We start from the raw sequence: 21,028 nt of genomic DNA on the forward strand, positions 1-21,028 counted from the left end.
ATATTATGTCGTCCCATGAGCTTTTCATATTGCACCCTGGTCATCTGAATGAATCATGGTTAAGTTCCTGAGAACCCGAGCTGCTTCAATATAGATGTAACCCCACGGTCAGCCGGAAGTACAATAATATACATAACGTCTTATTATTAATTATGACATTCAGAACACAATTTCTGAATATATTTCTACTGCTTACTTACAGTCACTTACCTTGATCAAGATGTCCTTTTTTCCGCTATTAAAGCTGGACTCTACCTTATTCAGAACGCTACTGGTATCATCATTCAGTCGATCGAATCAGGCCAAGTGGAAGAAGTAGTTGCTGATACTGATAAAGAAACATGGGTCATAGCTGTAGCATCGGTCGTTTCCATGTTCGTCGTTGCCATGGTTTTCATTATCATACTTACCATACTCAAGACGTAAGAAGTGTTCGTTTATTTTGTCAATAATTCAATTATCACAATGTGAAAAGTATAATCTTTGATGGTATGTATATTTCTTACAGTAAAACGGTGTTTGGCAAGAAAGTAGCACGCAACTCAAGCAAGGTACACATAGCGAATGAAACAAGCGATCGTAGTGTAAATAACTACAACGAAAACATGTAAAGCCAAATTATGGTGAGTATTCAATTCCTTACTACTATGAAAGATTACATTTCCGGTTAGAATACATAAACTAGAATCGACCTTCTCATCGGCCATATTTGAGTATTAATTTCATTTGCTTTTTTATTTTTAATAACAACGTTTCTTTTTTGTGTTTTTTGTTAGGTAGATCGACCAGAGTAAATGAGGACATTTGAATAAATTTTAATAGAATTGCAAGCACATATCAAACATGTAATTTTTATTTTTATCGCTAATACGCGTTTTATATTCAAGATTTAAAATAAATGTATTTTAGTCCGAATTCTGGCGTCCATATTTATGGCTTATATTATTTTTTATATTGTTTATGAACTACGAACGACGGTTGCAAATCTTTGACCGCGATATAACAACTAAGAACGATTGTCTTTTAATTTGACATCGCCATGTAATAGACTGTCTTTGGGTATATTTGCATTTTGTGGAATATAATACAAATTGACATTTCTTACCAATCACAGCTCTGTGGTTGATTTCACTGAAATATGGCCATGAACATTGAAAAATGTATAAAATGAAAATGTACTCGATAAGTGGAAACCATAGTAACCGGATAACTTTCAATAGAACATTTCGCGACAGTAATCGCAATACGCTAATGGTACTGGCGTCTTATAACGTACAATATATTTTTGATGTTTGATCTAATACCATTGACAACTTACAAACACATCATATGCGACTATTGACATCTCACAGTGATATTGGACATGCGATACATTTTTGTACATCGATATGAAACTTTTGACATCTCACAGTGATAATGGACATGCGATACATTTTTGAACATCGATATGAAACTTTTGACATCTCACAGTGATAATGGACATGCGATACATTTTTGAACATCGATATGAAACTATTGACATCTCACAGTGATATTGGACATGCGATATATTTTTGAACATCGATATGAAACTATTGACATCTCACAGTGATATTGGACATGCGATATATTTTTGAACATCGATATGAAACTATTGACATCTCACAGTGATATTGGACATGCGATATATTTTTGAACATCGATATGAAACTATTGACATCTCACAGTGATATTGGACATGCGATATATTTTTGAACATCGATATGAAACTATTGACATCTCACAGTGATATTGGACATGCGATGTATTTTTGAACATCGATATGAAACTATTGACATCTCACAGTGATATTGGACATGCGATATATTTTTGAACATCGATATGAAACTATTGACATCTCACAGTGATATTGGACATGCGATACATTTTTGAACATCGATATGAAACTATTGACATCTCACAGTGATATTGGACATGCGATATATTTTTGAACATCGATATGAAACTATTGACATCTCACAGTGATATTGGACATGCGATACATTTTTGAACATCGATATGAAACTATTGACATCTCACAGTGATATTGGACATGCGATATATTTTTGAACATCGATATGAAACTATTGACATCTCACAGTGATAATGGACATGCGATATATTTTTGAACATCGATATGAAACTATTGACATCTCACAGTGATATTGGACATGCGATATATTTTTGAACATCGATATGAAACTATTGACATCTCACAGTGATATTGGACATGCGATATATTTTTGAACATCGATATGAAACTATTGACATCTCACAGTGATAATGGACATGCGATATATTTTTGAACATCGATATGAAACTATTGACATCTCACAGTGATATTGGACATGCGATATATTTTTGAACATCGATATGAAACTATTGACATCTCACAGTGATATTGGACATGCGATATATTTTTGAACATCGATATGAAACTATTGACATCTCACAGTGATATTGGACATGCGATACATTTTTGAACATCGATATGAAACTATTGACATCTCACAGTGATATTGGACATGCGATATATTTTTGAACATCGATATGAAACTATTGACATCTCACAGTGATATTGGACATGCGATATATTTTTGAACATCGATATGAAACTATTGACATCTCACAGTGATATTGGACATGCGATGTATTTTTGAACATCGATATGAAACTATTGACATCTCACAGTGATATTGGACATGCGATATATTTTTGAACATCGATATGAAACTATTGACATCTCACAGTGATATTGGACATGCGATATATTTTTGAACATCGATATGAAACTATTGACATCTCACAGTGATATTGGACATGCGATGTATTTTTGAACATCGATATGAAACTATTGACATCTCACAGTGATATTGGACATGCGATATATTTTTGAACATCGATATGAAACTATTGACATCTCACAGTGATAATGGACATGCGATATATTTTTGAACATCGATATGAAACTATTGACATTTCACAGTGATATTGGACATTCGATACATTTTTGAACATCGATATGAAACTATTGACATTTCACAGTGATATTGGACATTCGATACATTTTTGAACATCGATATGAAACTATTGACATCTCACAGTGATATTGGACATTCGATACATTTTTGAACATCGATATGAAACTATTGACATTTCACAGTGATAATGGACATGCGATACATTTTTGAACATCGATATGAAACTATTGACATCTCACAGTGATATTGGACATTCGATACATTTTTGAACATCGATATGAAACTATTGACATTTCACAGTGATAATGGACATGCGATACATTTTTGAACATCGATATGAAACTATTGACATCTCACAGTGATATTGGACATTCGATACATTTTTGAACATCGATATGAAACTATTGACATTTCACAGTGATAATGGACATGCGATACATTTTTGAACATCGATATGAAACTATTGACATCTCACAGTGATATTGGACATGCGATACATTTTTGAACATCGATATGAAACTATTGACATTTCACAGTGATAATGGACATGCGATATATTTTTGAACATCGATATGAAACTATTGACATCTCACAGTGATATTGGACATGCGGTATATTTTTGAACATCGATATGAAACTATATGTTTGTAATTGATCGCGTTGTAAGTTGATCATGTTAAATTTTGCCCAATGACACTCCGTCAGTAATAATTGCCAGGTATCATTTCATAAAAGTCGTTATCATGTGACCAGCTGTATTGATGTGATCAGCTGGATTGAATTAAAAAATAACGCTCTTAACAAATATTTCGATGTCGTTATGGTAACTGTAAGTGCGTATTTCATGATTTCTACATACTTTAGAAATAATAAACCGGAACTAATAGATGCCAGTTAATTCATTATTATTTCAATAATTAATTATAATAGCAAAACATCCTGATTCACAAGCCATTATTGAAGTATTCATACATTTTTCTGAAAAGAGATTGCTTGATTCACTCCTATTTGAGGTAGCCCAATTTAACATGTTATACTGTTATACATGTTACGTTATAAGGCACTCGATTTGCATGTTAATTATGAATTAAATCGACTAGCGCTGCTTGACGAAAATCATCATTAGTAAGTATTCAGTTAGCCATGTAATTTAGAATGTATTTTTTTTCATTGTATTGTATAACCATTTATTAAAGCACGATCAAGATGACCTTCCCATTTTTGTTTGCAGCTATGTAACATTTACGCAATGTAATTGCATCTGAATTTACTTATAAATAAATACTTCCATAAAGTGTGAATAATGCTCACGAATGATATTAATGATGTATTTGCGACGACAAATGTCGACTTTCTGAGAGAAAGATAGCTACATATATTAGAAATTCAAAGCAAAAAAAGAAATTGGGCATGGACGTTTCCTTAATATGTTCTGAGAGTTTCCGTTGGCACGAATGTACAACCAAGCTGTAGTTACAGTTGCTGGTACGCGTAATGTATTATTACGTCATACCGTATGTTTCTAGTTGTTTAATGTGACGTACCCCACAGATGTACAGGCGAGAGCAAACAAATACACGTAAACTCTCTCTCAAATGATGGAAAAACCCACAAGGTTAAACACATAATTTATTTTTTACTGAAATCAATATAACGTCTCTGCCCAGCTGTGTGTAGTTCCCGGAGACATTGGAGTCACACGTCATGTCTGAGTTTTTATACTCAAAACTAGGCAACCGAGCATGCGTAATGGATATAGCCTATTAATTGTAACATCACGGTTTCAAGAGATGGAAGGGTTCTTTGTCGTATAGTCAATGAACTTGTATGGCAAGACAGTCCCAGAAATGTCTATGACTGTGTACACACAAGAATATTTGCATAATTTTACATTGATCTGTTCGCGGTTTAGCTGTTCCTGCTGAGTGTCACATCGTAGGGTAGACAACTTCAAGTAATATAACGTTCATGAAGTATTACATGACCCGTAAGCTAAGGTAAGTATGTACTTATTCAGTAAAGCAGTTATAGTACTATTATCTTATCTTGGTATTTGCACTAGGCCGTATAATGGTGACCGATGCTGTAGAGAGAAATCATATGTGGACCATAGTGAAATTGTACTTCATTGCGGAACTCCGTGGTTCATTCGATGAGAAACATGCGTATCAAAATAACAATTGTTATCTGCAGTAACACCGTGTGATAACACAGAAATAACTGTCTTTGTGAACTCTCGTCTGAACACCGGTCACGCGTCATTTTATAGATGGCAATTAGTGGTTGGAAATTAGATACTTAGTAAAAATCATATGCATAATGTTCAATAAATCATTTTGTGCACAATTCTTTTTATAACGTACACTATATTTGCTGTTAACTATTGAGTTTGTTTTGATAATGTGACGTAGTGGTTTTTTCATATTTCATATTTCCAATTCAAGACTGATTACGGAATATTTAGTTTTAAATTCCGTAGCAAATATACCCTATGATAATGGAGATAAATATTTGTTTTCTCATTGCAGTGGTGATACAAATAATCAAAACAACACATGAAAAATATAAAATAATAAAATCATCAATACATCGGATGATTTAATAATCATAATAATACTACAATATTTCAATTTATTAACTAGAATTATCGTTTTCAGAATTCGTCTGATTCTTGACATTTTCTGACTACATGTATCACCTTTCTTATTACTAACAAATGTTTGGCCGTAAACCATCTCGCAGTATCGCTCTTACATTCCGTCCAATGAAAAAGTAGAAATAACAGAAAACCATATCAACATCTAAAACACTAATCCCACCAGAACACATCTGCTCAGTACATTATAAGCTGTTTCATTACTTTAGAAGTTTTCCGACTTGATATAATAGATTTAAACATGCCTGGCGCCACATTTTCCAACCTCGAATCCTCTTTCTGCGTTTTGTATAGATATGCACATTGCGACGATTCAAACGTTCTCTAAAAGTTTACTGATTAAAAGACCTGGAATATTGTCCTGATTAGCATATTGTATTCTCGCCAATAGCAGACACTGAATATTGTCATGTTTAGCATATAGTATTCTCGCCAATAGCAGAGACTGAATATTTACATAATTAGCATATGGTATTCTCGCCAATAGCAAACCACTGAATTTTGTTCGGATTAGCATATTGTATTATCGCCAACAGGAGACATTGAATATTGTCTTAATTAGCATATTGTATTCTCGCAAATAACAGACACTGAATATTGTCTATTTAGCATATTGTATTCGCGCCAATAGCACACCACTGAATTTTGTTCTGATTAGCATATGGCATTCTCGTCAATAGCAGACATTGAATATTGTTCGGATTCGCATATTGTACTCTTGCCAATAGCAGACACTGAATATTGTCCTGGTTAGCATATTGTATTCTCGCCAATAGGAGACACTGAATATTGTCCTGATTAGCATATGGTATTATCGCCAATAGCATACACTGACTATTATCCTTATTAGCATAATTTACTCTGGCCAGTGGGAGACATTGAATATTGTCCTGATTAGCATATGGTATTCTCGCAAATAGTAGACCACTAAATTTTGTTCTGATTAGCATATTCTATTCTTGTCAATAGGAGACACTGAATATTGTCCTGGTTAGCATATTGTATTCTCGTCAATAGGAAACACTGAATATTGTCCTGATTAGCATATTGTATTCTCGCCAATAGAAGACAATGAATATTGTCCTGATTAGCATATTGTATTCTTGCCATAAGCAGACAATGAATATTGTTCTGATTAGCATATTCTATTCTCGTCAATAGGAGACACTGAATATTGTCCTGATTAGCATATTGTATTCTCGCCAATAGTAGACCACTAAATTTTGTTCTGATTAGCATATTCTATTCTCGTCAATAGGAGACACAATATTGTTCCGGTTAGCATATTGTATTCTCGTCATTAGAAGACACTGAATATTGTCCTGATTAGCATATTGTATTCTCGCCAATAGAAGACAATGAATATTGTCCTGATTAGCATATTGTATTCTTGCCATAAGCAGACAATGAATATTGTTCTGATTAGCATATTCTATTCTCGTCAATAGGAGACACTGAATATTGTCCTGATTAGCATATTGTATTCTCGCCAATAGGAGACACTGAATATTGTCCTGATTAGCATATTGTATTCTTGTCAATAGCAGACACTGAATATTGTCCTGATCAGCATATTCTATTCTCGTCAATAGGAGACACTGGATATTGTTCTGATTAGCATATGGTATTCTCGACAATAGCAGACACTGAATATTGTCCTGAGTAGCATATGGTATTCTCGCCAACAGCAGACATTGAATATTGTTCTAATTAGCATATTGTATTCTCGCCAATAGGAGACAATGAATATTGTCCTGGTTAGCATATTGTATTCTCGCCAATAGCAGGCATTAAATATTGTTCTGATTATTATATTTTATTCTCGCCAATAGCAGACATTGAATATTGTCCTGATTATTATATTGTATTCTCGCCAGTAGCAGAAATTGAATATTGTCCTGATTAGTATATTGTATTCTCGCCAATAGAATACATTGGACATTGTCTTGATTAGTATATGGTATTCTAGCCATTAGCAGACACTGAATATTGTCCTGATTAGTATATGGTATTATCGCCAATAGCAGACATTGAATATTGCCCTGATTAGCATATGGTATTCTCGCCAATAGCAGACACTGAATATTGTCCTGATTAGCATATTGTATTTTCGTCAACGGGAGATATTGAATATTGTCCTGAAGAGCGCATTGTATTTTCGTGAATACAAGACATTGAATATTGTCCTGATTAGCATATTGTATTCTTGCCAGTAGGAGGCATTGAATATAGTCCTAATTAGCATATGGTATTCTCGCCAATAGCAGACACTGAATATTATCCTGATTAGCATATGGTATTATCGCCATTAGCAGACAACTGATTTTTTTCTGATTAGCATATTGTGTTCTCTCCAATAGCAGATATTGAATATTGTCCTGATTAGCATATTGTATTCTCGCAAATAACAGACACTGGATATTGTCCTTATTAGCATATGGTATTCTCGCCAACAGCAGACATTGAATATTGTCCTGATTAGTATAAGGTACTCTCGCCAATAGCAGACATTGAATATTGTCCTGATTATTATATTGTAATCTCGCCAATAGCAGACACTCAATATTGTCCTGTTTAGCATATGTTAATCTCGCCAAAGCAGACACTCAATATTGTCCTGATTAGTATAATGTATTCTCGCCAATAGCAGACATCGAATATTGTCCTGATTATTATATTGTATTCTCGCCAATAGCAGACACTCAATATTGTCCTGTTTAGCATATGTTATTCTCGCCAAAGCAGACACTGAATATTGTCCTGATTAGTATAATGCACTCTCGCCAATAGAAGACATCGAATATTGTCCTGATTAGCATATTGTATTCCCGCCAATAGAATACATTGAACATTGTCCTGATTAGCATATTGTATTCTCGTCAATGGGAGATATTGAATATTGTCCTGATCAGAATATTGTATTATCGCCAAAAAGCAGACACTAAATATTGTCCTGATTAGCATATTGTATTCTCGCCAATAGAATACATTGGACATTGTCCTGATTAGCAGATGGTATTCCAGCCATTAGCAGACTTTGAATATTGTCCTGATTAGTATATGGTATTCTCGCCAATAGCAGACATCGAATATTGTCCTGATTAGCATATGGTATTATCGTCAACAGCAGACACTGAATATAATCCTGTTTAGCATATTCTATTCTCGTCAATAGGAGACATTGAATATTGTTCTGATTAGCATTTTGTATTCTCGCTAATATGAGACACTGAATCTTGTCCTGATTAGCATATTGTATTCTCGCCAATAGCAGACATCGAATATTGTCCTGATTAGTATATTGGATTCTCGCTAATAGGAGACATTGAATATTGTTCTGATTAGCATATTGTATTCTTGCTAATAGGAGGCACTGAATCTTGTCCTGATTAGCATATTGTATTCTCGCCAATAGCAGACATTGAATATTGTCCTGATTAGCATATTGTATTCCCGCCAATAGCAGACATTGAATATTGTCCTGATTATCATATTGTATTATCGCCAATAGCAGGCATTGAATATTGTTCTGATTAGTATATTGTATTGTCAGCAATAAATATATTAGTCGAGTACTTCATCAGGTTTAGGAAGCATAGTTAATATACAGAGTGTCGAATTAAAACTAATTATATCAAATTCCACCGTCTATTATTTCTATGTTGATTTTCAAAAATCTTCTAATCATTTAATCCCTCGCATTTCTGACTTCCTGCGCTGAAACCGATTTATATTGAAATATTTTTATCCTCATGCAGTTGTATCATTGTGGAAGTAATTGGTGCATATTGTTTCATATTTTCTGAATAATTTTGTACTGGTTTTGCCAACATGTCAGTGACCGAAAACAAGTTTTAATGTGAAATAATTCATCCTTAAATTAATAATCATGTAATTGTCAGTTTAATCACCCCTGATGGCCCCATATGTGTACACGTATTTAGATTGACTGGACATTGTGTACTGGATCACCTGAGCCAAATAATGAGCAGCTCGAGAATACACGTGCACTTTAATCCTGGTCGACCATGCATGACTAACATCATAATTCAACATCCAATTTGAATACTCACTTGCCATATATCCTAATATAGGTTTATGATAATGATATGAATTGTAATAATTCAACCCTGACTTCGTCTGATCTGTGCTAATATGGAACTAAAAAGGATTGGTTTTCACGGCACCTCGGATACATTCTTAAATTGATTGAATGTATGTATGTATATTTAGAAACCGAAACGACATGACTTGATAGATTTAGAATTATAAATCTTGTGATAAGTAATTTAGTTAGTTTGATGAAGCATGGTTACACCCACATAACGACTACAGACAGCTAAGTTATTAAATTCATTCCATTATAAAATGGTGTGATAGCGATGAGGCGCCTACATTCTGTCAACACTTAATGAATTTGAGTGTTATTCGAAAAGATGCAGCCTATCGCTAAGGAATAAACTGTTTGAAATGAACATACCTATAATCTGCTGAAAAAAATACATGAAATAGGGTGAAAGCAGTAATGAGTTGTGATTCAAATGTTAAACTCAACCACTGAGTAAATAGGCAGATACAGATCTACGTACGATTAATTTTAGTTAATCATTTTAATGATTTGAATCTACTAGCTTAGTTAGAGCCTCGGCTGTCTACATGAATTACACAAAACCAACATACTGCTTGTCGAAATTCAACACATTTTCACAAATTTAGATATAACAGAAATAATGTATGATATACATAGGAATGGAAACAACAAATAACTCGTTGAATTACATAAATTGAGTTGTGCATAAGCTGGCATAGCAATACAAAAATAAAAACCTGGTGTGTGAAAATAATTCGGTCGAGGAATTTCCATGTTGTGTCATATTTAATGAATTTAGTGAGTATGAGCTAATCAATATGCCAGAACGTCAAACCATCAGCATACTTTTAAGATTTTAGCATGACGTACATTATTAATGGGTTAGGGGGTCATGTTAGTTGTTCCCATGCGAATAACGCCACAATATTGTTGTATAAAACATAATTAGTCATACGTTAAACTGACAGAATGATGACAAGATAGGACAATGATATTATTGATAAGCTAGCGTGGTTTGGTGAGTTGTGGCTTAGAGTAGTGTGGCGTAGCGTTGCTTAGCAAAGGAAATCAAACGAGTGCAACTTCAGCATTTTAATCTAGGCGTTTGACCTATAGGTATACATTACTATACAACAACCACCGCCCTCAATGTACAAATACAGATGTAAAACAAAATCATGAAAATGAGTTTATCGATTCGGGCAATCCTACTTCATATGAAACCCAAATGCTTCAACGTCACTATTCTGACTTACATTTTTCTAACATGAGATATTGTAACTTGCGTGTGGTGAGATGAGCCATGCATGGCACATGTTTATGCATTGAAGTACTTATATTTTGTCCGCTGCGATTCTTTTCATAATTGTTTATTTTATTGCGTACAAAATTAAGGATAATCAACTGAACCACACCAAACCTCAAATGTTTTACCGGTGTCATACAGCCGTACTTAATTGAGAGTATAGCAGAAATATTGGAAGGGATTAATATTAATTAAACACATTGTCTACAAACTGGATTCAAGCGAACAAAGAATTAACTTTCATTCATTGTGATTCTTATCTCTGTCGGTGCATTAGATGCGACCACGGTTACTAACCGTGATGCGACGTTAGATTGCAGTACAACATTGTTAGATTAACCAACACATTCATTGTGATTCTAATCTCGGTCGGTGGATTAGATGCGGCGTTAGATTGCAGTACAACATTGTTAGATTAACCAGCTCATTCATTGTGATTCTTATCTCTGTCAGTGGATTAGATGCGACGTTAGATTGCAGTACAACATTTTTAGATTAACCAACTCATTCATTGTGATTCTTATCTCTGTCGGTGGATTAGATGCGACGTTAGATCGCAGTACAACATTGTTAGATTAACCAACTCATTCATTGTGATTCTTATCTCTGTCGGTGGATTAGATGTGGCGTTAGAATGCAGTACAACATTGTTAGATTAACCAACTCATTCATTGTGATTCTTATCTCTGTCGGTGGATTAGATGCGGCGTTAGATTGCAGTACAACATTGTTAGATTAACCAACTCATTCATTGTGATTCTTATCTCTGTCGGTGGATTAGATGTGGCGTTATATCGCAGTACAACATTGTTAGATTAACCAACTCATTCATTGTGATTCTTATCTCTGTCGGTGGATTAGATGCGACGTTAGATTGCAGTACAACATTGTTAGATTAACCAACTCATTCATTGTGATTCTTATCTCTGTCGGTGGATTAGATGTGGCGTTAGATTGCAGTACAACATTGTTAGATTAACCAACTCATTCATTGTGATTCTTATCTCTGTCAGTGGATTAGATGCGGCGTTAGATTGCAGTACAACATTGTTAGATTAACCAACTCATTCATTGTGATTCTTATCTCTGTCGGTGGATTAGATGCGACGTTAGATTGCAGTACAACATTGTTAGATTAACCAACTCATTCATTGTGATTCTTATCTCTGTCGGTGGATTAGATGCGGCGTTAGATTGCAGTACAACATTGTTAGATTAACCAACTCATTCATTGTGATTCTTATCTCTGTCGGTGGATTAGATGCGACGTTAGATCGCAGTACAACATTGTTAGATTAACCAACTCATTCATTGTGATTCTTATCTCTGTCGGTGGATTAGATGCGGCGTTAGATTGCAGTACAACATTGTTAGATTAACCAACTCATTCATTGTGATTCTTATCTCTGTCGGTGGATTAGATGTGGCGTTATATCGCAGTACAACATTGTTAGATTAACCAACTCATTCATTGTGATTCTTATCTCTGTCGGTGGATTAGATGCGACGTTAGATTGCAGTACAACATTGTTAGATTAACCAACTCATTCATTGTGATTCTTATCTCTGTCAGTGGATTAGATGCGGCGTTAGATCGCAGTACAACATTGTTAGATTAACCAACTCATTCATTGTGATTCTTATCTCTGTCGGTGGATTAGATGCGGCGTTAGATTGCAGTACAACATTGTTAGATTAACCAACTCATTCATTGTGATTCTTATCTCTGTCGGTGGATTAGATGCGACGTTAGATTGCAGTACAACATTGTTAGATTAACCAACTCATTCATTGTGATTCTTATCTCTGTCGGTGGATTAGATGCGGCGTTAGATTGCAGTACAACATTGTTAGATTAACCAACTCATTCATTGTGATTCTTATCTCTGTCGGTGGATTAGATGCGACGTTAGATCGCAGTACAACATTGTTAGATTAACCAACTCATTCATTGTGATTCTTATCTCTGTCGGTGGATTAGATGCGGCGTTATATCGCAGTACAACATTGTTAGATTAACCAACTCATTCATTGTGATTCTTATCTCTGTCGGTGGATTAGATGCAACGTTAGATTGCAGTACAACATTGTTAGATTAACTAACTCATTCATTGTGATTCTTATCTCTGTCGGTGGATTAGATGCGACGTTAGATTGCAGTACAACATTGTTAGATTAACCAACTCATTCATTGTGATTCTTATCTCTGTCGGTGGATTAGATGCGGCGTTAGATCGCAGTACAACATTGTTAGATTAACCAACTCATTCATTGTGATTCTTATCTCTGTCAGTGGATTAGATGCGACGTTAGATTGCAGTACAACATTGTTAGATTAACCAACTCATTCATTGTGATTCTTATCTCTGTCGGTGGATTAGATGCGACGTTAGATTGCAGTACAACATTGTTAGATTAACCAACTCATTCATTGTGATTCTTATCTCTGTCGGTGGATTAGATGTGGCGTTAGATTGCAGTACAACATTGTTAGATTAACCAACTCATTCATTGTGATTCTTATCTCTGTCGGTGGATTAGATGCGGCGTTAGATTGCAGTACAACATTGTTAGATTAACCAACTCATTCATTGTGATTCTTATCTCTGTCGGTGGATTAGATGTGGCGTTATATCGCAGTACAACATTGTTAGATTAACCAACTCATTCATTGTGATTCTTATCTCTGTTGGTGGATTAGATGTGACGTTAGATTGCAGTACAACATTGTTAGATTAACCAACTCATTCATTGTGATTCTTATCTCTGTCGGTGGATTAGATGTGGCGTTAGATTGCAGTACAACATTGTTAGATTAACCAACTCATTCATTGTGATTCTTATCTCTGTCAGTGGATTAGATGCGGCGTTATATTGCAGTACAACATTGTTAGATTAACCAACTCATTCATTGTGATTCTTATCTCTGTCGGTGGATTAGATGCGACGTTAGATTGCAGTACAACATTGTTAGATTAACCAACTCATTCATTGTGATTCTTATCTCTGTCGGTGGATTAGATGCGGCGTTAGATTGCAGTTCAACATTGTTAGATTAACCAACTCATTCATTGTGATTCTTATCTCTGTCGGTGGATTAGATGTGGCGTTATATCGCAGTACAACATTGTTAGATTAACCAACTCATTCATTGTGATTCTTATCTCTGTCGGTGGATTAGATGCGACGTTAGATTGCAGTACAACATTGTTAGATTAACCAACTCATTCATTGTGATTCTTATCTCTGTCAGTGGATTAGATGCGGCGTTAGATCGCAGTACAACATTGTTAGATTAACCAACTCATTCATTGTGATTCTTATCTCTGTCGGTGGATTAGATGCAGCGTTAGATTGCAGTACAACATTGTTAGATTAACCAACTCATTCATTGTGATTCTTATCTCTGTCGGTGGATTAGATGCGACGTTAGATTGCAGTACAACATTGTTAGATTAACCAACTCATTCATTGTGATTCTTATCTCTGTCGGTGGATTAGATGCGGCGTTAGATTGCAGTACAACATTGTTAGATTAACCAACTCATTCATTGTGATTCTTATCTCTGTCGGTGGATTAGATGCGACGTTAGATCGCAGTACAACATTGTTAGATTAACCAACTCATTCATTGTGATTCTTATCTCTGTCGGTGGATTAGATGCGGCGTTATATCGCAGTACAACATTGTTAGATTAACCAACTCATTCATTGTGATTCTTATCTCTGTCGGTGGATTAGATGCAACGTTAGATTGCAGTACAACATTGTTAGATTAACTAACTCATTCATTGTGATTCTCATCTCTGTCGGTGGATTAGATGCGACGTTAGATTGCAGTACAACATTGTTAGATTAACCAACTCATTCATTGTGATTCTTATCTCTGTCGGTGGATTAGATGCGGCGTTAGATCGCAGTACAACATTGTTAGATTAACCAACTCATTCATTGTGATTCTTATCTCTGTCGGTGGATTAGATGCGACGTTAGATTGCAGTACAACATTGTTAGATTAACCAACTCATTCATTGTGATTCTTATCTCTGTCGGTGGATTAGATGCGGCGTTAGATCGCAGTACAACATTGTTAGATTAACCAAGTCATTCATTGTGATTCTTATCTCTGTCGGTGGATTAGATGCGACGTTAGATCGCAGTACAACATTGTTAGATTAACCAACTCATTCATTGTGATTCTTATCTCTGTCGGTGGATTAGATGCGACGTTAGATTGCAGTACAACATTGTTAGATTAACCAACTCATTCATTGTGATTCTTATCTCTGTCGGTGGATTAGATGCGACGTTAGATCGCAGTACAACATTGTTAGATTAACCAACTCATTCATTGTGATTCTTATCTCTGTCGGTGGATTAGATGCGACGTTAGATCGCAGTACAACATTGTTAGATTAACCAACTCATTCATTGTGATTCTTATCTCTGTCGGTGGATTAGATGCGGCGTTATATCGCAGTACAAAATTGTTAGATTAACCAACTCATTCATTGTGATTCTTATCTCTGTCGGTGGATTAGATGCAACGTTAGATTGCAGTACAACATTGTTAGATTAACTAACTCATTCATTGTGATTCTTATCTCTGTCGGTGGATTAGATGCGACGTTAGATTGCAGTACAACATTGTTAGATTAACCAACTCATTCATTGTGATTCTTATCTCTGTCGGTGGATTAGATGCGGCGTTAGATCGCAGTACAACATTGTTAGATTAACCAACTCATTCATTGTGATTCTTATCTCTGCCAGTGGATTAGATGCGACGTTAGATTGCAGTACAACATTGTTAGATTAACCAACTCATTCATTGTGATTCTTATCTCTGTCGGTGGATTAGATGCGACGTTAGATTGCTGTACAACATTGTTAGATTAACCAACTCATTCATTGTGATTCTTATCTCTGTCGGTGGATTAGATGTGGCGTTAGATTGCAGTACAACATTGTTAGATTAACCAACTCATTCATTGTGATTCTTATCTCTGTCGGTGGATTAGATGTGGCGTTAGATTGCAGTACAACATTGTTAGATTAACCAACTCATTCATTGTGATTCTTATCTCTGTCGGTGGATTAGATGCGACGTTAGATTGCAGTACAACATTGTTAGATTAGCCAACTCATTCATTGTGATTCTTATCTCTGTCGGTGGATTAGATGCGGCGTTAGATTGCAGTACATCATTGTTAGATTAACCAACTCATTCATTGTGATTCTTATCTCTGTCGGTGGATTAGATGCGACGTTAGATCGCAGTACAACATTGTTAGATTAACCAACTCATTCATTGTGATTCTTATCTCTGTCGGTGGATTAGATGCGGCGTTAGATTGCAGTACAACATTGTTAGATTAACCAACTCATTCATTGTGATTCTTATCTCTGTCGGTGGATTAGATGCGACGTTAGATTGCAGTACAACATTGTTAGATTAACCAACTCATTCATTGTGATTCTTATCTCTGTCGGTGGATTAGATGCGACGTTAGATTGCAGTACAACATTGTTAGATTAACCAACTCATTCATTGTGATTCTTATCTCTGTCGGTGGATTAGATGCGGCGTTAGATTGCAGTACAACATTGTTAGATTAACCAACTCATTCATTGTGATTCTTATCTCTGTCGGTGGATTAGATGCGACGTTAGATCGCAGTACAACATTGTTAGATTAACCAACTCATTCATTGTGATTCTTATCTCTGTCGGTGGATTAGATGCGGCGTTATATCGCAGTACAACATTGTTAGATTAACCAACTCATTCATTGTGATTCTTATCTCTGTCGGTGGATTAGATGCAACGTTAGATTGCAGTACAACATTGTTAGATTAACTAACTCATTCATTGTGATTCTCATCTCTGTCGGTGGATTAGATGCGACGTTAGATTGCAGTACAACATTGTTAGATTAACCAACTCATTCATTGTGATTCTTATCTCTGTTGGTGGATTAGATGCGGCATTAGATCGCAGTACAACATTGTTAGATTAACCAACTCATTCATTGTGATTCTTATCTCTGTCGGTGGATTAGATGCGACGTTAGATTGCAGTACAACATTGTTAGATTAACCAACTCATTCATTGTGATTCTTATCTCTGTCGGTGGATTAGATGCGGCGTTAGATCGCAGTACAACATTGTTAGATTAACCAAGTCATTCATTGTGATTCTTATCTCTGTCGGTGGATTAGATGCGACGTTAGATCGCAGTACAACATTGTTAGATTAACCAACTCATTCATTGTGATTCTTATCTCTGTCGGTGGATTAGATGCGACGTTAGATTGCAGTACAACATTGTTAGATTAACCAACTCATTCATTGTGATTCTTATCTCTGTCGGTGGATTAGATGCGACGTTAGATCGCAGTACAACATTGTTAGATTAACCAACTCATTCATTGTGATTCTTATCTCTGTCGGTGGATTAGATGCGACGTTAGATTGCAGTACAACATTGTTAGATTAACCAACTCATTCATTGTGATTCTTATCTCTGTCGGTGGATTAGATGCGACGTTAGATTGCAGTACAACATTGTTAGATTAACCAACTCATTCATTGTGATTCTTATCTCTGTCGGTGGATTAGATGCGGCGTTAGATCGCAGTACAACATTGTTAGATTAACCAACTCATTCATTGTGATTCTTATCTCTGTCGGTGGATTAGATGCGGCGTTATATCGCAGTACAACATTGTTAGATTAACCAACTCATTCATTGTGATTCTTATCTCTGTCAGTGGATTAGATGCGATGTTAGATTGCAGTACAACATTGTTAGATTAACCAACTCATTCATTGTGATTCTTATCTCTGTCGGTGGATTAGATGCAACGTTAGATTGCAGTACAACATTGTTAGATTAACCAACTCATTCATTGTGATTCTTATCTCTGTCGGTGGATTAGATGCGGCGTTATATCACAGTACAACATTGTTAGATTAACCAACTCATTCGTTGTGATTCTTATCTCTGTCAGTGGATTAGATGCGGCGTTATATTGCAGTACAACATTGTTAGATTAACCAAATCATTCATTGTGATTCTTATCTCTGTCGGTGGATTAGATGCGACGTTAGATTGCAGTACAACATTGTTAGATTAACCAACTCATTCATTGTGATTCTTATCTCTGTCGGTGGATTAGATGCGACGTTAGATTGCAGTACAACATTGTTAGATTAACCAACTCATTCATTGTGATTCTTATCTCTGTCGGTGGATTAGATGCGGCGTTAGATTGCAGTACAACATTGTTAGATTAACCAACTCATTCATTGTGATTCTTATCTCTGTCGGTGGATTAGATGCGACGTTAGATTGCAGTACAACATTGTTAGATTAACCAACTCATTCATTGTGATTCTTATCTCTGTCGGTGGATTAGATGCGACGTTAGATCGCAGTACAACATTGTTAGATTAACCAACTCATTCATTGTGATTCTTATCTCTGTCGGTGGATTAGATGCGACGTTAGATTGCAGTACAACATTGTTAGATTAACCAACTCATTCATTGTGATTCTTATCTCTGTCGGTGGATTAGATGCGGCGTTAGATCGCAGTACAACATTGTTAGATTAACCAACTCATTCATTGTGATTCTTATCTCTGTCGGTGGATTAGATGCGGCGTTATATCGCAGTACAACATTGTTAGATTAACCAACTCATTCATTGTGATTCTTATCTCTGTCAGTGGATTAGATGCGACGTTAGATTGCAGTACAACATTGTTAGATTAACCAACTCATTCCTTGTGATTCTTATCTCTGTCGGTGGATTAGATGCGACGTTAGATTGCAGTACAACATTGTTAGATTAACCAACTCATTCATTGTGATTCTTATCTCTGTCGGTGGATTAGATGCGGCGTTATATCACAGTACAACATTGTTAGATTAACCAACTCATTCGTTGTGATTCTTATCTCTGTCGGTGGATTAGATGCGGCGTTATATTGCAGTACAACATTGTTAGATTAACCAACTCATTCATTGTGATTCTTATCTCTGTCGGTGGATTAGATGCGACGTTAGATTGCAGTACAACATTGTTAGATTAACCAACTCATTCATTGTGATTCTTATCTCTGTCGGTGGATTAGATGCGACGTTAGATTGCAGTACAACATTGTTAGATTAACCAACTCATTCATTGTGATTCTTATCTCTGTCGGTGGATTAGATGCGGCGTTAGATTGCAGTACAACATTGTTAGATTAACCAACTCATTCATTGTGATTCTTATCTCTGTCGGTGGATTAGATGTGGCGTTAGATTGCAGTACAACATTGTTAGATTAACCAACTCATTCATTGTGATTCTTATCTCTGTCGGTGGATTAGATGCGGCGTTAGATCGCAGTACAACATTGTTAGATTAACCAACTCATTCATTGTGATTCTTATCTCTGTCGGTGGATTAGATGCGACGTTAGATTGCAGTACAACATTGTTAGATTAACCAACTCATTCATTGTGATTCTTATCTCTGTCGGTGGATTAGATGCGGCGTTATATCACAGTACAACATTGTTAGATTAACCAACTCATTCGTTGTGATTCTTATCTCTGTCAGTGGATTAGATGCGGCGTTATATTGCAGTACAACATTGTTAGATTAACCAAATCATTCATTGTGATTCTTATCTCTGTCGGTGGATTAGATGCGGCGTTAGATCGCAGTACAACATTGTTAGATTAACCAACTCATTCATTGTGATTCTTATCTCTGTCGGTGGATTAGATGCGGCGTTATATCGCAGTACAACATTGTTAGATTAACCAACTCATTCATTGTGATTCTTATCTCTGTCAGTGGATTAGATGCGACGTTAGATTGCAGTACAACATTGTTAGATTAACCAACTCATTCCTTGTGATTCTTATCTCTGTCGGTGGATTAGATGCGACGTTAGATTGCAGTACAACATTGTTAGATTAACCAACTCATTCATTGTGATTCTTATCTCTGTCGGTGGATTAGATGCGGCGTTATATCACAGTACAACATTGTTAGATTAACCAACTCATTCGTTGTGATTCTTATCTCTGTCGGTGGATTAGATGCGGCGTTATATTGCAGTACAACATTGTTAGATTAACCAACTCATTCATTGTGATTCTTATCTCTGTCGGTGGATTAGATGCGACGTTAGATTGCAGTACAACATTGTTAGATTAACCAACTCATTCATTGTGATTCTTATCTCTGTCGGTGGATTAGATGCGACGTTAGATTGCAGTACAACATTGTTAGATTAACTAACTCATTCATTGTGATTCTTATCTCTGTCGGTGGATTAGATGCGGCGTTAGATTGCAGTACAACATTGTTAGATTAACCAACTCATTCATTGTGATTCTTATCTCTGTCGGTGGATTAGATGCGGCGTTAGATTGCAGTACAACATTGTTAGATTAACCAACTCATTCATTGTGATTCTTATCTCTGTCGGTGGATTAGATGCGGCGTTAGATCGCAGTACAACATTGTTAGATTAACCAACTCATTCATTGTGATTCTTATCTCTGTCGGTGGATTAGATGCGGCGTTATATCGCAGTACAACATTGTTAGATTAACCAACTCATTCATTGTGATTCTTATCTCTGTCGGTGGATTAGATGCGACGTTAGATTGCAGTACAACATTGTTAGATTAACCAACTCATTCATTGTGATTCTTATCTCTGTCGGTGGATTAGATGCGACGTTAGATTGCAGTACAACATTGTTAGATTAACCAACTCATTCATTGTGATTCTTATCTCTGTCGGTGGATTAGATGCGGCGTTATATCACAGTACAACATTGTTAGATTAACCAACTCATTCGTTGTGATTCTTATCTCTGTCGGTGGATTAGATGCGGCGTTATATTGCAGTACAACATTGTTAGATTAACCAACTCATTCATTATGATTCTTATCTCTGTCAGTGGA

General features: G+C 35.7%; 1 long non-coding RNA gene across 1 annotated transcript; it reads left to right on the top strand.

Moving 5' to 3' along the window:
* Positions 1–245: 245 nt before the first annotated feature.
* LOC144347825 (uncharacterized) lies at positions 246–915 on the top strand. Its single transcript, XR_013419737.2, has 3 exons — positions 246–422; positions 509–623; positions 777–915. It is a non-coding gene; the product is annotated as an uncharacterized LOC144347825 (long non-coding RNA).
* Positions 916–21,028: the final 20,113 nt, after the last annotated feature.

Source organism: Saccoglossus kowalevskii, chromosome 6 (genome assembly GCF_978046115.1).
Source record: "Saccoglossus kowalevskii chromosome 6, keSacKowa6.1, whole genome shotgun sequence".
NCBI lineage: Eukaryota > Metazoa > Hemichordata > Enteropneusta > Harrimaniidae > Saccoglossus > Saccoglossus kowalevskii.